Here is a 9,267-nt window from a genome sequence, read left to right on the forward strand (position 1 = left end):
ACAGTATTACTATAGCCAAAGCTGGTCCACCTTTTTAGAGCATGGTTAATTAATATAGGCGGCTCTTGCAGCGGCACATCATTTAGAGCAAGTACTCTCTTCATAGGAACAAAGGAAGTGAAACAAAAGTTGGAGTGGATGCTAGATTGCCAATTAAAACATGATTACACAGGAAAAAAAAAATCCTATAGCATTCTATCCTATGAATCAAACGACCAATGTAGGAAAATTATGAGGGGGGTCTCTCCAACAGTGTTCCTTGGCTCGCACCTAGCATCACGGTGGTCGGACTTGGAGTCATTCATCTGGTACACGTGGCATCTCAGATCTGGACACAAGGTGGCGCGACCTCTCACTTCCTCCGCCATTTGAAGCGGCGCGCCGGTGGAGGGCTAGGATACTCCAATATTAGGTTGGCTCTATGTGATGTGGCAACTCCATATACTAAACGGATGCTGGCTATACTACTACGGTACTCACACTCCCAGAAGTGACTCGAAAACCATTCATAAATTGAGTTTATGACATGCATTCGCAACTGAAATGTACCATTCATTAAATACAACAAGTCATCAACACACAACGACAACGAGGATACATGTTGGATTATAGATTATTTCCAACAAAATGGAGATATGCAATGGAGATTATTTCCAACGACGCGGGAAATCTAGCATCAAGGTGGTGTGTCATGCAAGAAAATGGAGATATGTAGTGCGTAAGTGAGTCGTGCACTTCGATGGCACATAGTACTACGCAATATTTGTTTCTCCTCGATGGCACGTGAATAGTGCATGTACTCAATGACAGAGCATGGGATGGTAGCCATGGACATGGTCGGCCCTTTTCGAAGAGATTACTAATAAATAACTTTGATGTGTCCCGTCAACTCACAGAATGACGAGAAGCTTGCTTACTACGCCTTCTCCCTCGCCAACGCGTGCGCGGTGGCTCGCAGCACGAGGAGAAACTTTTGCTTACAAGTGGTGGACGTGCAACAGTTCATTTGGTGTCAGATTGCCAGAAGTACTACTGTAGTACCATCATTATTGTTCGTCTTCCGGAAGAGGAGAAGAGCCAAGCGCAAGGTCACCTACTAACCTAGTACAGTACTACTATAGCCAAAGCTGGTCCACCTTTTTAGAGCATTGTTAATAAATATAGGCGGCTCTTGCAGCGGCACATCATTTAGAGCAAGTACTCTCTTCGTAGGAACAAAGGAAGTGAAACAAAAGTTGGAGTGGATGCTAGATTGCCAATTAAAACATGATTACATAGAAAAAAAATCCTATAGCATTCTATCCTATGAATCAAACGACCAATGTAGGAAAATTATGAGGGGGGTCTCTCCAACAGTGTTCTTGGGCTCGCACCTAGCATCACGGTGGTCGAACTTGGAGTCATTCATCTGGTACACGTGGCATCTCAGATCTGGACACAAGGTGACGCGACCTCTCACTTCCTCCGCCATTTGAAGCGGCGCGCCGGTGGAGGACTATCATACTCCAATATTAGGTTGGGTCTATGTGATGTGGCAACTTCATATACTAACCGGATGCTGGCTATACTACTACGGTACTCACACTCCAAGAAGTGACTCGAAAACCATTCATAAATTGAGTCTATGACATGCATTTGCAACTAAAATGTACCATTCATTAAATACAACAAGTCATCAACACACAACGACAACGAGGATACATGTTGGATTATAGATTATTTCCAACAAAACATTCTAGCAAATACTAAAGTTTTCATCACACAACAAATAACAAGCAATGAAATGAACTTCAACTCAACCAATCCTTGGCGTTGGAAACGCTTGCTTTGAACCATAGGTGCTCTGGGAAGGGCCAGCTATTGTCAATATCGAGAGCAACGCAGGACTGATCATCCAAGCTGAAGCGGCATATATCAGGACCAGGGTAGGGAACCACCGAAATGTCTGAGGTATAGATACAGTTGCTTCTCATAAATGGTAGTAATGTTGTGTCAACAGCAGCTGGATCGCCTTTCACCATCATTGGATAGTTTGGTCCAAGGAAGAGCGAGTTTGCTCCAAGACTATCAATACTGAACCAGGGAGAAGGTGTTGGCGCTAGCACACTAGTATCTGTCCTGAATACCATGCAACGGGTGTTGGAATAGGTCAGGAGAGGGCGACCATGGGAGACAACACCTGCTTCCTCAGTAGTAACAGTCTGAGTGCACTGTATACAGACAAGAAGAGGTGATCCATCGGAATTAGTTGCCAGGCGCCACTGAGTATATAAGTTCCGCTCCTCCTCATGCTCGTGATCATCACCATCGTCATCTCCCCCTTGCTTATAAATTTTTTCAAGTATAGGTGGTGGAATGTTCACAGGACCTTGGAAACACAAGAAGAAGGTTAATTAGTAAAGGGAAACTTGCTAACCCGCATGCATGTGGATGAAACAATTATAATTACGGTGGAAGACAAACGTACCAAAACTACGAGGATCCCATGAAAAAACAGTACCACGAGTGGTGGCAGCAAACACAAGATCATCGTATTCAATTGCATCACAGTACACATCCGTGCATAGAAACTGATTTTTGAGCAATATCCATCCAGTCGAACCACGAAGGACGGCAACAAGCTTGTCGAAGATAGCAACAACTTGATAGTTCTTGTAATTCCAAGAGCGTTTGGGAACTCGAAAAATTGCTATCTTCAGTAGACGACAGTCACCATGATCGTATTTGAACGTACGTAGATCATCAGTGTGCTCAACCTCAGGGCACTCGGAGATTTTTGGAAGTGGAATCCGCTGACGAGTGTAGACATTCACAAGTTCCCACTCGCAATTGTACCCAATATAAACAACCCAATCTCCATTTGCGCCAGCCCAGGACTTACCCTTAAGCGATGGCATCTTGACATCACACGTATCATTATCAAGCGGCATCAACTTGCACAAGGCGAGGCCTCCGTCGTCCGCGCCCATGCGAACACGCTTATAGCGAAGAAGATAAGGGAGATCAAACCGCTCCTGGACCCTTGGGTTCCTTGTAATGATGTTATTAGTTGAGTCGAGAATGGTCTTGAACGAACCTGCCATGCTAGCCGAGGTGATGACGTCGCACCGATCAATGAGTTCCCCCACCACGTCATCTTTCAGATCGGGGCAAGAATAACGGGGTCGTTTCCGGCTTGTTCCCTCCATGGAGAAGACGATCGAACAATGGCAGAAGGAAGGGTGAAGGCAAATGGAGGAGGGAGGAAGAGCGTGCGACATCAGTTCCAAATCGAGAGGGAAAGGCGAAGAGTCGGTGGACGGTTGCCAGTTTGCCACGGTACACGAAGAGGCGCCCCGGCCTACACGTCCTTTCGGAAATTGTACAAAAGGACTCACCGTCGTCTCACTGACATGTTGGAACGGGACCACATGTCAACGAAACATCGTGTGTAATTTCTCGTGCAAAATGCGATCTGGCCGCGTTGGCCCGAGGTGCCGCATTATTTCTCGACTTTATTTTTTTAATGGCGTGCCGTTCAGTTTTGAAGCACGACTAACTGGTACTATTTGCAGAGAAAATATAAACTACTCTACCACTACTCCACCTCTAGTACTAGTAGTATAAAAAAGATATATAGGTTGGAGCTTCAGAGCTTTCTTGCTAAGGGCTGCCCACTTGCTTCTCACACTATCACCCTCTCTCCAGATCTAAAAAAGACGACCTCTCTCTCCCTCCTCACCGGTGGTCATAGATCCGCCGGGGAAGAAAAGGACGTGCAGTGTTGACGCACTCGTCGTCGGCGAGCGAGGTCACGCACTGACGACAAGGCCGTCCTCTCAGACCTAGCGCCCGCGCGGGATGGCCTCCGTCCCCAAGCTCGCTGTCGTAGTGCGTGTGGAGGACGATGACCACGAGCGAAGCCACTTCCCGCTGACCCTCAGGTATGCTACCTCTTTTCGAACCATACCCTTGTTCTATTGCCCCATCTGCCATGTCCCTGCATGTGGATCTTTTTTCCACTCCACCATCTTCCCAATTTTCTGTCCTCTGCTCTGCTGGTCACGCAGACGAAAACCTTAATTTGCACTATTAAAGGAAACCCTACTTCATGCAGACTAATCCATGTCTGGGATGAATAAGGAAAGGAAGGGAGACTGTACTGTCCAAGAGAGTAGGCATCGAACCCGCATCTAGGTTGAGAAGGGGAAAATCAATAGCTAAGGATCGAGTCTCGTGTCTCTTGGTTGAAGAAGGGTAGAAAGGCATGACAACGCAATAGAGAATGACCAGGTCGATCGGTTTGTTGTCCTCACATAGGAAAAAGGTGGCTAAACATAACAAAAATGGGACGTAATCCACATATGCTGCCTGGATATTTGTTGCTCTGGGCAACCATACCTCCCTCACCACTCTATGCGTCCGTGGAGGTACATCGTACTGGTGCGCCCACTGTCCGAATGGGCCTCGCATGCTCTTAGTCTAACTTTTTTGCTGTTAGTATAACGCCAGCAGTCAAGTCAAGCAATGCTACTGCTAAAGTGATGCCACATTTAACTAATGCCGCACTCAGTCTAATGCCACCGATAAATTTAAGCAATGCCATTTAATGTCACTGGATTATTTCAGGGTTAGCTGTTGATTGTGGATGTATTAAAGATTTTTCAACTAAGGCATTCTAATGATGTTGCACAGCCAGTATACCAACGATGAAACTTGTTACTACCTTTAGAGTTTTGCACTGTTAATGCTTATAGATTACATACCTCACTTTCATGAGATAAGTTAATTTTTTTGTACAGTGTCACCAAAATGCCAAGGCGCTAATGTCATTTTATTTTGGTTAAACTGCACAAAAAATTATGAAGACAAGAGGAAAGGTTAAGAGTGGGCACCTCCTCCTCCGGGTGTTCTCTTGATTCGTTCGATCAAGTTTTTATGTTTGATCGATTATCAAGATTGGGATAGCAATTTTTAAGGCCCCCCCTGAGTTCGAAATGATATTTACCTTGGAGGTACATGGTTTGCAATTTTTTTATACTGTCATTAGTTAATAATGCTAGTTACCTTCAGACTTTTGTATTTGGTTTAATGCTCATGCACAGCTAGTATACCAATGCTGAAACGTGTTACCTTTACATCTTGTATTGTTAATTCTTATAGAAATCTCCCAGTGCCAGAGTTTATTGAAATCTGTTCAGTAAAACCATTGTACTGTACCCTGTAATAAAATAACTACTCTACTGTTGCACTAGCCACTGGATTAGTGTATATTTGTAGTATTTGAAATTTTTAATGGTGTTGCATTAGCGTATGGACATAAATAAAGGGTGGCAAGCTTTCCCAGATATGTGCTCAAGAAAACTACTACCTGTTTTTCTAAATACTAGTAGAGGTTTGGGTACTTTAAACGGAACCGCAAAAACTTCTTATATTAAGGAACAGAGGGTGTAGAGTTCACTCAAATTATCCCGGTAAAGCTAGTCACACCTTTGTTAAAATTAATGTTCATTATGTTATCGGAGGAGGCCTGTAAGTTTGTCTCTAATGCCTGTCGACTACATACCTGACATCATGATGTAATGTTAAGTCATTTCCTTTTGTACAGTGTCACTGAATTGTCAAGGCGGTGATGGCATTTTATTTTAGTTGAACTACACAAAATATGCTTAAAAGAAGAGGAAAGGTCAGGAATCGATCATTCTTTCAGAAAGAACTATATATGCCTTTCTGACATCAGCCTCTGTTGCCTTATTTATTCCTTCAAAAAGGTGGTTAGAAACAGTCTTGCTACCTTTTCCCATTAAGAAATTGGAATGCTTATATTTGTGAGTCTATGCTTCAACTAGTGCCACTTTTATAGTAATCACACTTTCAATATCTATGCAAACAGGGATGCTCGAGTTTAGTGGAGCTGCACAAAAAGTCCAACTAGTTCAACATTAGGAGCATGTTTTCTCCCAAACCTTTATATCCAATTGGTGGCACTATGAGCTGTTCATTAAGAAGGTACATGGTTTGCTACTATCTTGCTACTCTTTTTGTACTGTCATTAGATAGTAATACTAGTGGTTTGCATGTGAATTTATTGGTAGGGTGGACCTACATTGGAGGTGCAGGACATGATTCAATGACTGGATGCTCAATTTCGGTTGTATCGATTTCACCTCTTCCATCACTGCGAACATGGATATCCTTGGTCTGATGAAGAATAGGCGCTATATTTCTACTCTGAACAAGCAAATCAATTCAGTATGAAATTGTCTAGGGCAAAACATGACTGTATCAAATTGTCCAGTGCAAAACATGACAGATCTAAGCGGAAGAGACATGTTTAAACCAAAAATACAAGGTGGGGTATATGTTTACTAGCTGCTTGATATTTGTGCAGACAGAGATGTCTGCCCGTTGCTATTTAGCAAACACACAAAGTGACCACAATTTTGGTTGAACTGCACAAGAGAATAGTATAGTCACTGCATGCAGTGCCATTTGAAAATAGACACAGAAAGATTGGATAGTCACTTCATGGACTGCAGAAAAGTAGTACTGTACTATTTATTGGCCAACACTAGGTGCTTCATTGCTTTGGTCTGATTATACAATGGGCTTCATTTTTCCTAAGTTAAAGTTTGTATTCCGAAAATAGTCTCGCCGTGTGATCAAGAGAAGACCAAATCATATTGCAGTGGATGTTCCTCCATCATGTGTGGTTCATTCCCATGGTTCCAGCCGTTGGTGAAACCACTTACGTTTGCAAGAGGTATTGTAGGCTTCACAAACAAATTTTTCATTCAGTCTGTACTGAATGTTGGCCAAGAGAAGCATCCATGTTAGTAGGAAGAACATATGTTTTTTCTAGATCTTTGCTTTTGGAGCTACATATTTGTATATGATCTGTGAATCATTGAGATGCATTAACATGTTGATCTTATGTATGGGAATCGTACTAGTTGGTTTTAGTTGTGGCTGATCTTTGCTTTTGGAGCTACATATTTGTATATGATCTGTGAATCATTGAGATGCATTAACAGTTCCTTATATCTATTCGCTCAGTGTTTACAAGTTACCGATCGATCACTAGCTAGCCTACTAATGCGCTCCTGGCTGTTTTAGTTGCGACGCAAGATCCGAAGTGGTAGTTTTTTGAATAAAAATGCCTACCTCTGAAGAAACTGACAAGCTGCACTGAAGAAAATGCCATGCGAATCTGAAGAAACTGCTAGCAAAACCGTTTGCAAATTCCTTATCTCCCAGCTAAAGTTCATCAATTAATGCCCTCGGCTGCGACTCGTTGCATGCTGCTCCGCGTACTAGCTGTGAGCAATTTTGAGTGCCTGCATGCAGCCGACCGTAATTAAGGCAGCTAACTGATGCGAAAAAAGATGCGCTTTAATTGTTGCGGGCCTTTTAAATCCGTGGAATCATTATTGACAAGGAGGGTGATGATTCGAGTGCACTCGTTTGACCGTAATGCCGGCGTGCGACCCAGCACGGACGGGACGGGACGACACTGTCAGAATTTCAGTTTCTCTAGTTTTCCACGGCAAGCTGGCGCGCTAAGCCATGCCTGCTTCGTTATGCATTGAATTCCGATGACCGTCGCGCTACCTTCCGCTTATAAGTACTGTTTCTCGGCCTTCTATGGTGGCACCGTGACCCAACTCGCCCTATCCTCATAAGCCCCCACCGGCCCGACGTTGCTCGCCACTTATCCTCGCTCTCGCCACGTCTGCCATGCCCCCGCCCGTCCGCGATAGGCGTGGCCGGAGGCGGTCACCGCCGGAACAAGTGTTCGGTTTTTCACCGGAAGGCAGATGGAGGGAGGAGGCATTCTATCGGTCTTTAGATGGCAATGCGGAGATCGAGGACTTGTTGGAGCGCGACCGCCTGGCGGAGGAACAGGAGTTGTTGGAGCGCGACCGCTTGGCGGATGAGCAGCGTATCGCCGATTTGCGCCGCCAGCGGGACATGGAGCAGCAGCGCACCGACGCTCTGAGTCACGAGCAGAGCGCCCGCACGTGGGCCGACTACGTGGAGGCCGGCGCCCGGCAAATAGCCCTGGAGGCTGTTGGGCACGCACGCGTTCGCGACGCCGATTTTTACTACCAGCTCGTCAAGTGGGTTTCCCGCTTAGAAGCTGAAGCTTCGGTGGACCAGCCGACATGGAAAGGGCCAACGCGCGCGAGCAACGCGCCCTATCGCACCTCTGGCAAGTCCGAGGCGAGGTGGAGCACGCCGGTGCCGGCATTTAGCGTGTACCGCGGATGGCGGCCGGCATCGTCTAGTTAGCTAAGAGTAAGTTAGTACTTGTACGCTACTAGAGTATTAGTGGAAGTAGATAGTTAACTTGGCTATGATGGTTGTCAACGTGGAAGTTCAGTACTCTATATGTGGATCAGACCATTACTTTGCTCTGAATGTTGAACTTTCCGTTTGAACATATGGAATGGGCTGTTATTTTTTTAAATGGGTTGTATTTGTCCTCCACGGGTTTAGAGGCTGACTTGTGGGCCTACCAAGTTGACGCGTACACAACCAGGAGATGATTGTACATGGAGAGGATGACAGCAGGGACCCGCCAAGGTCATGGCAGTACGCAAGCAAAGTGCCTCCTTATTTCAATCCAATAAAAAAGGCTCCTCGTAATGGATTTCTGACATCTGGGTCCCATGCCATTGTCAACGTAGTCAATAAACGAGAGAGTTGCACAACGAGCGGCTGACATCAGGGACCCAGCGGCTCGCCCAGTTATTTTTGTTTTGGGTTAATTTGATAAATGCCACTCCAAATCTGGTGTTTCTAAGAAATGCCATTGCAATTTCCAAACTTTGAAAAATGCCATTTCATGCCATCCCCAGTGGCATTTTTCGAAGTCTGGAGTGGCGTTTTTCAAAGTTTGCAAATTGCAGTGGCGTTTTCCAAAGTTTGCAAAAATTGCAGTGGCATTTTTCAAAGTTTGGAAATTGCAGTGGCAATTTTATGAATCGCCATATTTGTTGTGGCATTTATCTAATTTGTTTTTGAGACGGAAGCAGGGTGTCAATTGGGCTATGCGGGGCACTCTGGCATGTCTAGACAGCCTTCTCTTTTATGTTTACCACAGACCAGCCCAATAGTTTTTTTTCTTTCTGAAAATGGCTAGCCCAGTTTTTTTGTGATTTGCCAGGTAAGTCGCTTTGTCAGGCCTATTGGGCTGCAAATCTTTCAAGACGAGGAGAGCTTCATTCGGCTGGACGAGAAAATGGCCTATCAGTAATGAGGAATGGGCTGTACATTTTTAAAACA

The sequence above is a fragment of the Aegilops tauschii genome, chromosome 2 (assembly GCF_002575655.3).
Source record: "Aegilops tauschii subsp. strangulata cultivar AL8/78 chromosome 2, Aet v6.0, whole genome shotgun sequence".
NCBI lineage: Eukaryota > Viridiplantae > Streptophyta > Magnoliopsida > Poales > Poaceae > Aegilops > Aegilops tauschii.